The 15,982-nt window shown below is 37.0% G+C and overlaps 1 protein-coding gene across 3 annotated transcripts in view; it reads left to right on the forward strand.

Annotated features, from left to right (window-relative positions):
• ARMH4 (armadillo like helical domain containing 4) overlaps positions 1-15,982 on the forward strand; it is a 94,803-nt gene that overhangs the window by 21,032 nt on the left and 57,789 nt on the right. The window lies entirely within an intron of this gene.

Here is a 15,982-nt window from a genome sequence, read left to right on the forward strand (position 1 = left end):
GACAAACTATTTTTTGTGGGAAGGGGGACACAATTCAACACATAATAGAGGTCTGCTTCTGAGGAGTTTTCCAGCTGGCTCTGAAGGCAGATGTGCTCTGTCTATGGAACACCCACTTGAGAGATGTGCATTGGTAGATGGGGAGAAATTTGGTTGTGTTCTACACTTAGTCACTGAAGAAAGCCTGCTTCTATAAGTGCATACTGGCCTATGCCTATTTCAGTAAGTCTTTTACCTGGTCAGCAAAAATGCACTTTGATTTTTGAAGGAATAATGGTTTATCTGTTACCTTGTCTAATACACTTTACTCCTCTGTATTTTTTTTTTTTTTTAGGGAATAAATGTTTTCAGGATGATAAAAAATTCATTATGATTATCTCAGGCACAACTCTACTAGGGCTGTATTCAGCATCTTTGAAATATAAACATGACAAAAGTGTCCTAATTTTTTATTCAAAATAGGATAATGGCAAATTACAAATATATAACTACATAAACTAATTTTTGGACATGCTCTCTGTAGAGGTTGATATCCTTTTTTTGTTGAATATTAATGTCTTTCTCTGCTTCAAAATGATAACGTAAAATTTCTCTTTACTTAATGAAAACTTTCTTGGAATTTTTTTCATTAGGGTTAATTGATATAAGTATAAAAATATTTTAGTACTTATATCAACTGGACTAGGACTTTCAGTATTTCTTACTTAAAGAAGTTCTGCTTTCTGCATGTTAGAAATCCAACTGAGGATATTTACTCTAAATAAATCAAACTTATTTGAATACAGGAAATACTCTTTCCTGTATTCCCACAGAAGATGGAAATTCATCTGTGCTGTAACATTGTAACAGTAATTCTGTAGGGTACAAGGTTATTATTTTGGCAATACAATATTCAGGGGAAAATTTATTGTGGATCTTTTTGTACCAGGTTTCTACGAACATGTGTGAAACAAGAGTATAAAAGCAGAGATTTCTCAGATTTTGTGATTAAGGTTTCGTAATGCTTCCTTACACCCCAGCACTTCCTCCCTTAATGTTTGGAAGTCAGTATCTGGGCCTTCCAGCTAGTGGGACATGGGAAAGCACTTGATGGTCACCAAACAGACTTGGGAACACGCTGAGTTTGCTTGGACTTTCCCAAGATGACTGGGTTAGCTTATAGCTTTTCTGTAATGAAGAAGAAATACCAGTGTCCCTGGTTTAAAGGAGGTGAATTCTTGATCTGACTGGTCCTATTTAATATCTTTCTGAGTCCTGATGCTGGTACAATTCCTATTTCCTCGTCTGTTTCAAAAGGCCCATTTATTACAGGCTTTATGGAACAAACTCAGTAGTTTACTTGCTGGACCTTTTAAAAACATATAATGTATGTTATATGTAAACATAGAACATATAAACGTTTTAATATAGAAAGGTATTTTAAATTCTTAGTAGCCAACAGAAAAGTCATGTTTAACTTTTTTTAATATTTTGGTTTTTAAAAACACAAGACCAAATATATCATTTACCTTTAGTTTTTTTTTTTTTCTTTTCTGACAGTGTTTTTCCAAGACCGTTTTGGCTATCCTTATATTTAAGTCTTTAATAATGGCATTTTTGACATCCCAGCCAGGCAGCACACATAAGGCAGAAAGCTGTCATTATTCTGTCATTTGTTTTTTCAACTCTTTCGTGACATCCGTTTTTTTTTTTTTTGCTTTTGTGTGTGTGCATGTGTGTGTGCACGTGTGTGTGTATGCATGCTTGTATGCATGCATGTGTATATTTAATTTCATGGATGTTTTCTACAGTCCTCCAAGAGCATTTCCAATATATATATATGCAACACCTCTTAATTTCCTTTGCTGAAGAGATATTAAGTTGGTGCAAAATTAATTGTGGTTTAAAAGGTTAAAAACATTAATAATTGCAAAAACTGCAATTACTTTTGCACCAACCTAATAGTAATGTTAGCTTTCTTTTCTTATCTGGAGTTCTCAATTCTGTCTCTGTCCTAGGGATTCTCTCTACTGATAACATAGGGATTTCAGGAGAAATTCTTATTTGAAAAGTATGCCTTCATTCAGATGACTGAATGATATTTTTGGCAGTGTGATGGCCTCATGGTTGGTACTGAAGTCAAGATGCTTTGTCTGTTTGTTTTATTGGTCAATTAGAAATGAATTGGAAAATGCATTCTTTAAATGGCATCATGGAGAAGTGTTTTTCTTTAATAGGTCCTCTGAGGATACTTAAGAGCTCATGTAATTTTTATAAGAGAAATGTTTGCTCTTCACCTGCACTTTAATTCACAAAATCAATTTTGTTTGATCTTCCCAGTACGTACTCATTTTCAGAGAGTATTTTAAAACATTATTTTCTCAATTCTCATGTAACTTTTCAATTCAGAAGGCACCTAGAAGGGATGAATGAAAAGGAACATTCAAAAATCTCATGTCGAGCCCCTATTTATGAAACCAAGTTTATGTGATTTACCTCTGGATGCTGCTATCTATGTAGAATATAATATTAAAGATCAAGTAGAGTGTGGTAAACTTATCACTACGACTTGTGACGCTGTAGTATGAGCTTAAGGATGTTCACTCTAATTTTGTTAAGAATGGGCACAAGTTTTGGCCTTTGTTCTTGGAAATACTTTGGATTTAATTTTGTCTCAATAGCAGAGCCACTAAAATGATATGCAAAGTGGGGAGATGTGGGAAAGAGTATTCAATGGAATATGCCCATTGTTTTAATTTTAGTGATTAAATACTGGATCCATCCCTCAGCCCATTCTGGCAAAAACAACGAGAATTTAATAAAAAGAATACCTGTACATTTATAATTCTTTTACCATTAACACATGAAACATTTAATAGTCTTACCAAATGTGTTAGTTTTCATCTTTGTATCATTTTCAAGTATATTACATGACAGGTTATGAAACAGAATTGCTGGTGATTTCAGTTATCGATTCCCTTTTATGGTAAGACACTTATTGTCTTGTCCTGAAATCATCATGCTTTCTCTGGCATTTTATTTATTTATTCATTTATTTATTTAGCTTTTTTAAATGGAGGGAGCCATGCTTTCAAATGGAGGGAGAAAATGCTTTCAACTGGACTTTTAACAAAATCGGTTGATCAAATCTCTGGCATTTATGATAGATCTCTGTTCTTAAGTACCCGTATGCTCTGTTGTAATATACAGTAAATGGCTTAGCACTTAGAGTGGTCACCACATGTTTGCTACTAATGCTCACCCACCCGTGGTATTTCAAATTTTTTTTAAATCAATATTGTGTGTATTACCATAAAGCTCTGCTGATAAATTCTGCTGTTGAAGAAAGATAACTGAAATCATTCTAAGTATCCCGGTATGCTTTCTTATCATAAGGAATGAATTTATTGGTATAATCACCAAAAGTAAACATTGTTCTAGAATTGATTCTTCCCATCCTTTTTTTTTTTTTTTCTCCCCACCTGTCTTGCCCAGCACCAGAAAGTTAGCACTGCTTACTAAGTTCGGCCTTGGACACTCATGAAATTTTACATAATGGCTCATGGTGACAAAAGGACTTAGCTTTGTATATATTTAAGAGGTTTTATTTATTCATTCATTTATGTGTGTGTTTAATAAATATTTGGTGATTCAGATAATGCAAAGAAGAAATGGGAGTAGATCTTGCTCTTTAGGGAGCATAAATTTTAGTAGAAGAGTTAAGACAGATACATTAATAACAAAAACGCAAGGTAGAAGGTGGGAAACTATCACAAAAAAAATGACAGAAAAAAGACTTTGAGATTTAGAAGAGAGTGCTTAGCCCCAGCTTGGAGAAACAAGGAATTGATATTCATACTTGTGAGTCTTCTGTGTGTGTGTGTGTGTGTGTGTGTGTGTGTGTGTGTGTGTGTATGTGTGTGGGGGTGTTTATGTATATAGATTTGTCTATATATGTATATTCATTGTTCTATTGATACTTATAAAGAGATAAATGGTGACAAATCCAAAAATATTGGAAGCAGTCTAAAGGTTGGTGAACAGAAACTACACACACCACACTAGTACTCAGTTATTTTATAGACGTGTTTTTCTAATTTAGCTTATTGTTTAGATGAATTATTTCTTAAGGATAGTTTTAAATAACAGAAATGACAGTTTTTCAATGTAGAAGAGGTAACCAGGTGCCCAGCCTTGGGCTAACAAATACTTCCTTTATAGGAAACTGCACCATTTCTCTTGTGGAATATTCAGAATCCCAGGCAAAAAGACTTGTTCTGAGTGATTCATCCGGGTCATACTCCAGCGTTGAGAACCCTTGTGAGAACTGATCCAAAGAGGGGTTTTCATGTGTGATGGTTTTTAATGCAGCTGGTGAAGCAAACACATAGCTTGAAATTATTACTACATCATGGGCTGTGGTGATTTCAAAGGCATTTTAGATGTTTGCAAGAAATTAAGGCTTTTTCTAAGACATGGTTATTCAATATGAGGATGGACACAACTCTCCTTTTACTGCTGTGAACTTGAGAATTTTATTGCATTGGCATATAAACAATTACAAACCTTAACAATGTATGAAATAATGTCAGGATATTATCAATTGTGCTATCAGGCTGATCATGACCATGAAGTTGTTTTGGCATCAGGCTACATCTTACCATGTAAATGCGTACATATCCCCAAAGGAAAAGACTAGAAGAAAAACTGAATGCATCAATTTGAATGGCCTTATAAGATTTTTTAAATGTTCACACTGGGAAACATTAAGTTTGTCCTGAAAGATTTACATTGATTCTGCCTGCGTTTACCAATGCCTTTTCTTCTTCAAACATTCTGCCTCCTTCCACATTGTTCGATACCTCCAGACAAAATATTCTACGGAGATTTCTTTTATACAAACAGTATAAAGAACTTCCAAGGTTTTATTTTGAGAAAGAGATTCTCCAGGTAGGCAGGGGGCCTGACTCTGCTCCTTCTGGATTTTCTCAAGGTATCTGTTTCGCATGCTCTCTGAGTTCCGTTTCCTGTTAAAACGCTAGCTCAAGCACTTGTTTCAGCTGATATTAGTAGAAAATTTAAAAATACTTGGCTCAAACTTAAGGGAACACAAAGCAATAACATCAAGAAAATAAAAGAAACATGAAATGAATTAAGCTCACAAGGTAAAAAATCCCTCTCTGATCTTACCTTAGCTAACAAGCTCCCAGGGCTCCCATGCCCTGACCATTCCATGCTCTGAGATGGTTGCTTATATTCTAGACCCAAAGCACTGGAACAGTTTTTTCAGGCACCTTGCCAGGCTTTCTGGCTTCTCAACTCTTGGCTTGTTTCCAGTACAGAGGGTAACTTATTCTTCTCCTCCCTATTCCTGCTCCCACATAGAAGAGCCAAGATCAAGATGTAAATTTCCTCCACGGTCCCCTACTGAGTAGGGAATACCCAACCCCACAAACATAATTTCCATCCTGAATTCCCAGTTGAAGGACATACCTTCAATCTCTAGGCAACTGACAGCCAGACGACTGTCATGATTGGCACCATGTTCATTCCACCTTTCATAGTAAATCCCATCTCTGTTACAAGTGTGGCATGATTCATGTCTGGGTAGTATGATACTGTTCTCACCATACAAGAAATATACCTGTATTGTAATTGGATCATTCTGTCACATTCTATAGCAAATAACACTCAGAGCTATGCTACTCCATGAACAGAGGACTATGAATTTAAAGTTAAAAGAGGTGCGAAGGAGAAACAGAAAATATTTCAGCTCAAACTCATCCTCCTTTATGAAGCCTCTCAGGCCACCCAGCCCACATTGATGGGCAGTATAGGTTAGTGGAAAAATAGGTCTAGTTCTGGTCTCTAGTGGACACACCTGAGTTTAAGTATTAGCTCCATCAGGAATAAGCATTGTGATTTTGATCAAATTATGTAGTTTCTTTAGACTTCACTTATTTCATCTGTGTGAAGCAGGGATATTGGCGTTCTTATCTCTTACTGTGAGAATAAGATGAGATCTTACATGTAGTAGATACATGCATGTCATGGGGCCAATGCATAATAAATGTGAATATTTTACATCATTTACCAATTAAAATTATATATCACTTATCATGCACTACTATTTATTAATTATTATAATGAAATATTCGTATCCTCTCCATGCAATCATGGGTTAGGGACCAGGTAGATAATGTAAATAAGCAAACAGGGAGGTGCCCAAGATAGTAGGAAGTGGTGAACGTGATACAATAGACAACACACACTCCTTCTGATCCTGACAGCTGCTGTTGATATTGCTGCCAGAAAAATGTGAGCTCAGTGATTCCAGAGCTCAGAATTTTTCCAAGATAAGCTGAAAATTTTGATTTTATATGAAATATTCTGATTTTTTTCTGTGCGTGTTGGGGATCAGTTCAAGTGTTTGCCTATCCTATTTCATTTTTATGGATAGGCACACCCCAAATGGATCTGTCTTCCCTGCCACTGACCATCAGTTTGTGCTCTCAATTAAATTCTCCAAGACCTTCTTAAGGGCAGGGTCAGATCTTTCGGCCTTGTCGTGTCCACAGTGGCATGTAGGTACTGGGCGTTGGGTAAAGGATGCCCAGCAATGGAGTGCAGGATTCTGGGACCATTACCTGTGTAACTGATGTGCTGTCTACTTGACTTGACCTGCTCACTGTTGCTATTGTTTTTAATCTTTTTGTTTTTAATCTTATTGTTGCGATTGTTTTAATCGGTTAATAAGTGCCGATTATGGGGCTGAAGTTGAGCATTTTTTATGTGAATGAACCAGGGGTTCCCAGTCACATTCTGCTAGAAATTCAGTGGGAATTTGATTAGATCTCTTGCATCCCATTATGGGTTGAACGTTATTTCACTTTTTCTTGCTGGAATCCATACCAACACCTGCACTCAGTAAGGGAAGGAGAAGTCGATAAACTTAAGTGATTCTTTAAACCCCTTTGGGAGCCATAACAGGAGGGAGAAAAAGAAAGGAAAGGTGGGAGGAAGAAGATCCTTCTTGGACTTATTTTGTGCAAAGCACAGCGCCTGATACTGGGTGGGGGTGGGGGTAGGGCACAGAGAAGAATAAGACAGGCTCTCTGGTTTCAAGGAGCTAAATGCATCCAGATCTGCTATAACCAATATGTTTCCATAAATTAATATGTAAGCCTCACTTTGGATTAGTTGAGTCATGTTTTAAAATTTGAAGGGCAAATCTACTTTTGTATGTATTTTTGAAAGATCGATAATCAACCTAACCAACCTGTAATTTATCTTTTGAGTATATGGCAAATTTTATATATAAGTTTTGTGGTAGTTTGCTTAAAGCAGATATTCCTTTAAGACTACTAAATTGTTGAAGAGAAAGGTTTTATTCAGATGTTTCAGAATTTATAGATACAATATTAATATAGCTCTTATGTCTCTTTATAGTACCCTTGAGAAATAGAATATTATTGTTATAGTCTTACTTTCCAGAGGGAAATACATAAAATGGGGTCATCTGAATCCAAGGTGAGTTGTTCAATGAACAAGAGTTAGACCCTAGAACTTATAATTATTGTTCTAGGGCTGAATCTATTCAGATAACTCAATTTAATTTGGGGCTGGATTTATAGGAGATATTGGAGAACACCAATTATAAGGAATCAATATTATGTCGATATTATGTCATGACCAGTAAACGTAAGGGTAATTATGTTGACTGATGTTTTTCATTTGCTAACTATACATAGGAGATGATGTTAAGAGCAGAATCCTCTCATTTAAAGACAGTAATATTAAACAAAATAAGAAAATACTTAAATATCAATCTGAAACGTGTGTTGAATCCAAAACGTTTTGCAACTGGTGTTTGAAGTGGACAGATCATCTTGTCTCAAGCTTTTTTATTTTCTCATGTATTAGGTTGGTGCAAAAGTAATTGCAGTTTTTGCATTTTAACGTTTTAAACCGCAATTACTTTTGCACCGACCTAATAAATATTGTCAAGGTTAGAATGGAGGAAGTTTCTAATTATTACACGTACTATTATAGAGTTATGGGAAGTTTGAACTTTAGTAAAAAGTTTTCAAGAAATTTTTATGGATTAATATAGGATGTTTAAAAAAATCACTGTGAGGAGGCATTTTAAAAAAGAGAGAACTGAATAAATTAACAAATGTTCAAAGCAGAATATTTAATAAACAATCACATTTGTTATTTCACCTAGTTTAAAAATGCACCCCAGGTTGCAGATGCTCTTATGAGTGTTTGAATTTTAAAGGGGACTTTGAAAAGCCAATAAGAGGTCTTCTCATCAGCTTGTTGGCCCCACTTCAAATGTAGATGACACGGATGCTTTTGCAAAGCACATTATTTGGATTTCAGCTTCTGATGAAGACTCTCATGGATCGTACCATAGCAAAATGACTAGATCTTAGGCAAATAATATGCTTTAATGCATGAATGAGATTTCAAGTAGTCAGAAAAATCTCCAAGGATTGTGCTTTTTAAGATTGACTCATCCCAAATGTGAGCCCAACGAGTGAACTGTAAGGACTAAGCAAACTGGAAAGGTAAAGGTACTCCAGGAAAAATAGTAACATCAGGAGTCTATGCTTGGCTGAGTAGCAAGAAGAGTGATCTGGATTGAAATTCCCACATTAAGCCTGTGTTTTTAAAAGGGGAATAAAGTTGTTCCCCATTCAGTTTTGTAGTGCAACCTGACTCTCTACAGAAGCAAATGTCACTCCTCTTTGGAAAAAAAGCATGTCCATGAGGTCCATAGGTTTCCCACAGATTATAACCAAAAAAATATGAACTTGTAATAAAAGATCAATGGACTAACAAGGAAACAAACAGCCATGACTTTAGAGAATAAACTATTAGAGAATACACATTATCTTCAAGCACACATGAAATATTTTACAAAAAATGACTTGATACTAGTCCATAAAGCAATCTTGATGAATCTGAGACAATTGATACCATGCAGGCCTTAATGGCTGTTTAATTCAGTTAGAAATTCAAAATTAAAAAGGTAAATTGTTCCATACCTTTAAAAATTTTAAAAAAATACACTTCTAAATAATTTATGGATCAAAGAAGAAATCATAATAGAAAATAAAAATAATTAGAACGGAATCGTAGTGAAATGTTATATCAAACTTGTAAGACGACACTAAAGGGGAGACATTTAGCCTTTAAAGCTTCCATAAAGCCTGAAAATTCATGAGCTCAGCAGCCTCCACCTTAAGCTATAAAAAAACAAAAGAACACCAAGGAAAATGGAAGGAATGAAGTAATAAAAATAAGATTTTATTATTTTATTTTGCCATTTCATAAATTCATAATAACATGACTAACTTTTTGTAAAATTTGTGTGGAAGAGCTAAAACCCAAGAAGTAGCCGTGTACTGCTAAAGAGGAAGAATAAACTGGAGCTTGCCCTACCTGATGTTAAGACTTATGAAGCTCTCACTATTTCTGTATGTATTCAATGTGATCATGGACAAGGATAATTAAAATAATTAGTGGAACAGATTAGAGAGCATTGAAACAGACACATTGCTGCAGGGGTCCTTGATATATGATAGAGATGGCACGTCAGAGCAGAGAGGAAAGCATTTTTTTTTTCCATAATAGTTTTGGGACAATTGGTTGTCCATATGGAAAACAATTAAATCAGATTAAATATAACATGATACACAAAAATCAATTACATATGGCTTAAAAACACGTGAAAGGCAAAACTTAAAAATTGGAGAAAAATTATAGAACTAATGATGCGAAAGATTTTTTTTCAGTTCTGACACAAAAATTGCTAACCATAAAATAAAATATTGATAAATTCAATATTGATAAAAATTGATAAAGGATCGGTGTCCAGAATAGAAAGAACTCCAAAAAAGTCAATAGGAAAAGACAGGCAATCCGAAAGAAAAAGGAGCAAACATATGGCTAGACATTTTACAGAGATACATAAACATATAATAACATACGCAATCTCATAATTAGGGAAATGCAAATTACATTGACAGTGACATTTTACAGACACTGGAGTAAAAAAAAAAATTAACATTTGACAACACCAAAGGTTGGTAAGGATGTGGAGCTAGGAAGTTTATCTAGACATTATTTAGAGCATTGAATACTTCTATTCCTTTTGACCTAGCAGTTACACTTTTAGGAATACGCCCTAGAGAAACAGTTGAATAGAAACAGTTGAATAGATACACTAGAGAGCATATATAAGTGTTCATAGCAGCACTATGCATAACAGCAAAAAGATTGGCAACAACTAAATGACTCAAATGTTTATTGATGTGAGGATTAAAAAAATAGTGACATAGTTGCATAGCGGAATACCATAAAGCACTGCAATTAAACTAGTATTTTGTACAAGGTGTGTGAAACTTAAAACCATAATTTTGAGTGAAAAAAGTCCTAGAAAATAACATTCGGTACTTTTTTGTGGCATTAAGGGGAAGAAGGTGGTTAAGATGATAGAGCAATGTGCAAATAGATACAACAATATTAGTAACATCCCAGTTCTTAAATTAAATGATGAGTTCATTTCTCTGGAGTCCATTTCAATATTAAGCTCAATAACAGAAATATTGTATATATTTTCTTTTGTATATATCTAATTATTATATCATCTCTATATGATAAAAATATAAAAGCTCTTAGCTGGCAGGAATATTTAAGATTTTAGAAATGTAATGAAATTCTACAAATTCTCAGTCAGCTTAACATTGTGGGATGCTGAATTTTGCCGTCCTTATTTCAGAAGCTTTCTGGGGTTCCTCAACCCCTCCTCATCCAAGAGCGCCATCTGCTGGAGAATCGCTTCATGTCCTCAAAACACGTTCGTTTTTTCCTTTTCTAGCTTTTAAGTTTTGTGCCCAATTTGATGCCCAAGTTAAAAAAGTCTAGAAAATAAAAGCTGTGCTATCCCAAGTGCTTCAGTCACTCTTCATCTGTGGAAAACCATTTTGCTATAGTGTTTTTTGATTATATTGGTATAGAAGTTCCTAGGAAAACATATTCCAGTAAGTGTTTCTTCTTTTAGAAATAGGCCACTGGTATGCTTCAGAGCCATTCCCTTCAGAAAGGAAGTGGGAGAAACTAGTACATGCTCAGTCTCTCCCCAGCAAAGTCACGCTGTCTCTTTTCACGCCATCTTTCCTCTTCTTCATGTGCTCTCATTTATTTACTTTGGGTTTAATTTTAAACTTTGTAAAGGAAAGAAAAGGACCACTCACAAGAGAGTTTTGACACTCAAAACTAAAGAATGAATAGGCAAAAGACAAGGATTCAAATTAATCATTGCTATTCCAAAGAGCCAGAAAGTATAGGTGAGGCCCTGCTCTTTCTGCCAATCAAGGATAGACAGTTTATGTTGGGAAACAAGTATTACTGCTGGGATTCTTCTGACTCCCATTGTTGAGATGACATGGTCTCAAACAAGTGTTCCTCTCTGACTCATTAGTAATACTCTGGGAATGCTAGCTACGTCTCTACCTTCTGGAAATCTACAAATGTCTAAACTGTGACAAAAACGGAATGAGAGAAACCGAGCGTCTTTGATGAGAACTGCCTATTAAATGGCAACTGGACTTTGTAGCAGAGTCGGATTACTCAGGCTGGGATCGTAGGGCCAATTGTCTCCCTTATCATCTATTAATGTCGTTGGGAGTTAACCCATGGCTCTGGACCTGAACAAATTTAAAACTCCTGGTTTTGGTAACCTGAGGCAGAAATGTTTACGATGTATAAAGCAAACAGGCCTGACCTAGAGAGTCAAAATATTCATGGTTGAACAAACCCATTTGAGGCTCTGCTGTGATACCTGAGCACCCAAGGCAATTATATCACTAGCTCAGTAGCTGTAAGTAAAACAGAGTTCATAAAACTTTCTGTTTAGCCAATAATGTAAGCTTGGCTGATAATGCCTACAAAGCATTTTGAGCTTTTTAGAAAAAGAACCCCATCTAAGTACAAAGAATTGTTATGTGTTATGAAACAGCTGTCAGTCAAGGTCCTTCTGACAGGGTGTTTCTGGAGAGAGTACTCCCAGTTTTATTGTCTGACTTGGAGATAGACATCTCATGTCGGGCATTTCAGGACTGAGAGGAGGAGAAAGAAGGCTCCACCATGGTGGGTGAGTGTGGCAGAGATTATGACACAGGAGACATGCTGACTAAAGCAAGTCCTCCAAATCACGGCATGAAGGTAGCAATGTTTTGGCCTACACTTGCTGAGATGCAGCCTTCTCTTCAGGATGCAAAAGGATGGAGTCAGATGACTTTTGAGGTCCCTTGCATTATTTTTATAGCTCTGTACTTTAGTTTCCCCCCAGCTTTATTGAGGTATAGTTGACAAAATTGTAAGATATTTAAAGTGCACACTGTGGTGATTTGATATGCGCATACATTGTGAAAGAATTCTCAGCTTTGGATTAATGAACACATTCACCATCTCACATATTTACTTTTGTGTGTTATGTGTGAGAACTTTTAAGCCCTACTCTTTTAGCACGTTTCAGTTATACAGGGCAGTGTTGTTGACTGTAGGTACCATGTTTTACATTAGATCCTCAGACCTCATTCCTCTTACAGCTGAAAGTTTGTGTCCTATTACCAACCGCCCTCTATTTCCTCTACCACCCCCCTGCCCAACCCCCATCCCTGGCAATCTCTTTTCTACTCCTTGTTTCTATGAGTTGGACTTTTTTTGTTTTGATTCCACATCTAAGTGATACCATGCAATATGTTCCTTTCTCTGTCTTATTTCACTTAGCATAATGCCCTTCAGCTTCATCCATGTTGCAAAGAACAAGATTTCCTACTTTTTAAAGGCTGAATAATATTCGTGTGTATGTGCATACCACATCTTTATCTCTTCATCCATTGATGGGCACTTAGGTTGTTCCATGCCTTGGCTATTGTGAATAATGCTGCTATGAACATGGGAATGCAGATACCTCCTGGGGGTAATGATTTTGTTTCCTTTGGACATATACCCAGAGTGGGATTGCTGGATCCTATACTCTGTACTTTAAAGAGGAGGAATTAACTGAATGCGTTTGAGGACCAAGTAGAAATTCTTCTTGGTGGGTGGTAGTGGACAAAAATGGTTCAGTGATGAGAGCTGAAAACTCAGGGCTCAAAGCTCTGCCTCTGCCTTTGCATTCCCGGGGATAAGTATTACATTGTCACAATTATTCCATCAAGTACAACCCTCTTAGATTTGTGGAGAGGAAAGGTAACTAAAAATGATAGTGCTCTAAAAATAGAGACTTTTATTTTTTAGCCTGTGACCAGTTTTTGTCGATAGGAGGAAGGTCAGCAAAGCCGTCAAATTGTCTTGAAGATCCTTGATGATTTTCTCCATAATCCAGTGACCCCATTACTTTTTCTCTGTCCAACTTCCTTCTCAACTTTTCTTTAATAAGAGACCCTGGTCCATCATTTCCCCCCTCCAGCTCTATTGAGATATTAGTTACATGTAACACATGTAAGTTTAAGGGGTACAATGTGATGATTTGATACGTGTATATGTTTCAAAATGATTACCATAGTAAGATTAGTTAAATTCCATCCCCTCACATGATTACCTTTTTTTGTGGTGGTAACATTTAAGATTTACTCTTAATAACTTTCGAGTATATAATACAATATTGTTAACTAGAGTCACCATGCCGTGCGTTAGATTCCAGAACTTATCCACCTTATTGCTGGGAGTTTGTACCCTTGGCTAGTCCATCTATATAATCACTTCCTTCACACACAATCAACTACCCCCCTCCCCTAGCTCTCCCCAGCTGACCTCTCCTAGCAAAATTTGCCACTGGTTAAATCTCTCTGCCTGCTCCACTCCGCCACCCATGCCTGCACCCAAGCAGCTGAATGTGGCTGGAGAAAAACACATAACCATCTTAACATAGAAAAACACACAACTGTCTTAACAATTCTCGCCTTAAATTTATGATGCCACACACCTTAAGTGGGCCCACAGGGCTGCCTGGCAGTCCTACCACATATTCCCAGAGAATTCAATGGCCCATTTTTCAAGATGACTATTTCACACTTTCTCCTGTCCCCTCAAATCACCACCATTTCTCTTTTCCTTTCCAGTTTTTTTATTTGACTGAGAAAATAAAAGAAATATGAAGACAATGTTCATATACTCCCATCACCAAATCTTCCCACCTGCCTGCACCTGTGCCCACTGCCGTGGACGATGCCCCTGAGTCCGCCCATGCCCTGGCTCCCTTCTTGCAGTGACAGCAAAGAAGCCAACCCTACATAGTGGCCACTGTGTGCTCGCTTAGTTGTAAATACCTTCTACATTAACTAGTGTGAGGTAGGAATCAAACCCGTTTTACAGATGAGGCAGCCGATCACACCAACATTCAGTAATTTGTCCCAAATCACACAGCCATAATAAGTTTGTGTGGCTCCAGAGGCCCCATGTGTAACCACTCTATGAGACCTCATCCCCAGGATATTCCTCCAGCAGCTGTCTTCTCATCCTGCATCAGCACTTTCCCCCTGTCTATGAGATCTTACCCCATCAACTTACAAGCAAATCCTCATATTTCCTATTTTAAGAACCTACCCTTGATCTCATATCTCCCTCCAGCTACCCCTAATGTCCCTGTTCTTTTTCAAACTTCTTGTAAGAGTTTTCTATATTTGCTGTATATACTAACTTTTTTTCTAACTTTCTTTTCAACCACTCCGGTCTAGCTTTTGCCCCTACCATTCCGAGGAAACAACTTTTGTCAAGGTCACTAGTGACCTCCAAGATGTCAAAGGCAGAGGTAATATCATAGCCAGAGGGACATTATGTGGTCTTAGCCCTTCAGAAATGTTTTATTCGTTTGGTTTCCTTGACACCGCGCTCGTCTTGGTTTTTCTTCCACCTTAGTGGTCACTTCTCTGTCTCCTTTGCTGGATCTCCCCCTGCTGGCCAACCTCTAAATGTTCCAGTGCCTAAGGCTTGAGGTGGACAACTTCCCTTTCTGTCCACACTCATACTCTTGGTGATCTCAGCCAGTCTTAAGGCTTTACATATTATTTATAAATGGATGACTCCTAGATTTTTATCTCTAGCTTTGACCTTCCCTAAGTTTCCACTGCTTCATTTGGATGGCATAAGCATAGCCATCACACAATTAATATGTCTCAAATAAAATTCTTGATTTTGCTCCTTATCCTTTAGTCCCCATTTTTAGCAAAGTGGGCTCTTCCTCCCACACCCCACATTGTAGTTATCAGCAGGGCTGTATCTTCACATGACATCCCAGATCTGACCACCTCGCCCCACATCCAGGGCTACAGCCTCACCCAGAGCGCCAGCATCTACTCCCTGGGCTTGGAAATTGCCTCCTGATGAGTCTCCCTGCTTTGTCTCTTGTTCTGATATAGCCTCTCCTCCACTCTGCAGTCAGAGACATTCATCATAAATATATGTCAGATCTGGCCCCTCCTACCCCTCATTCTTATTTCCTAGATTCTCTCTGTCCCTCCCTGCCCCTCAGCCCAGTCTTTGCATCCTTTGAATACAGTAAGCCCACATCTGCCTCAAATCAAGGCTTTCGTCCCTGCTATTCCCTCTTTTCCCCTCTGCTGGGAATTCTCTTCCTAAATTAAACAAGGTAATTCATTATTTTGGTATGATTTCTGTTCAAACTTTCCCTTATTAGAAAAGCTTTCCTTAATCTCCCCATCTAAATAGCAGTGCCTGGCATTTTCTGTCATCTTGCCAGTTTTAATCAGAGTGTAATGTTGTATCATATGTCTGTTTGGTGTGTGTTCTGTTTGGTGTGTGTCTCCTTGAGCAGCGTGTCAGCTTCTTAAAGGCAGAGACCTTATTGCTCGAGTCCCAGTGCCTGGAACTAGGTGGTTGATAAATATTTGTTGACTTTTTGGAATAGTGACAGGTATTAAGTCCTACAAAGTTAAAGGACAGGAATGAAAAAGATTAGATGTGGTAC

Source organism: Rhinolophus ferrumequinum, chromosome 6, assembly GCF_004115265.2.
Source record: "Rhinolophus ferrumequinum isolate MPI-CBG mRhiFer1 chromosome 6, mRhiFer1_v1.p, whole genome shotgun sequence".
NCBI classification, from domain to species: domain Eukaryota; kingdom Metazoa; phylum Chordata; class Mammalia; order Chiroptera; family Rhinolophidae; genus Rhinolophus; species Rhinolophus ferrumequinum.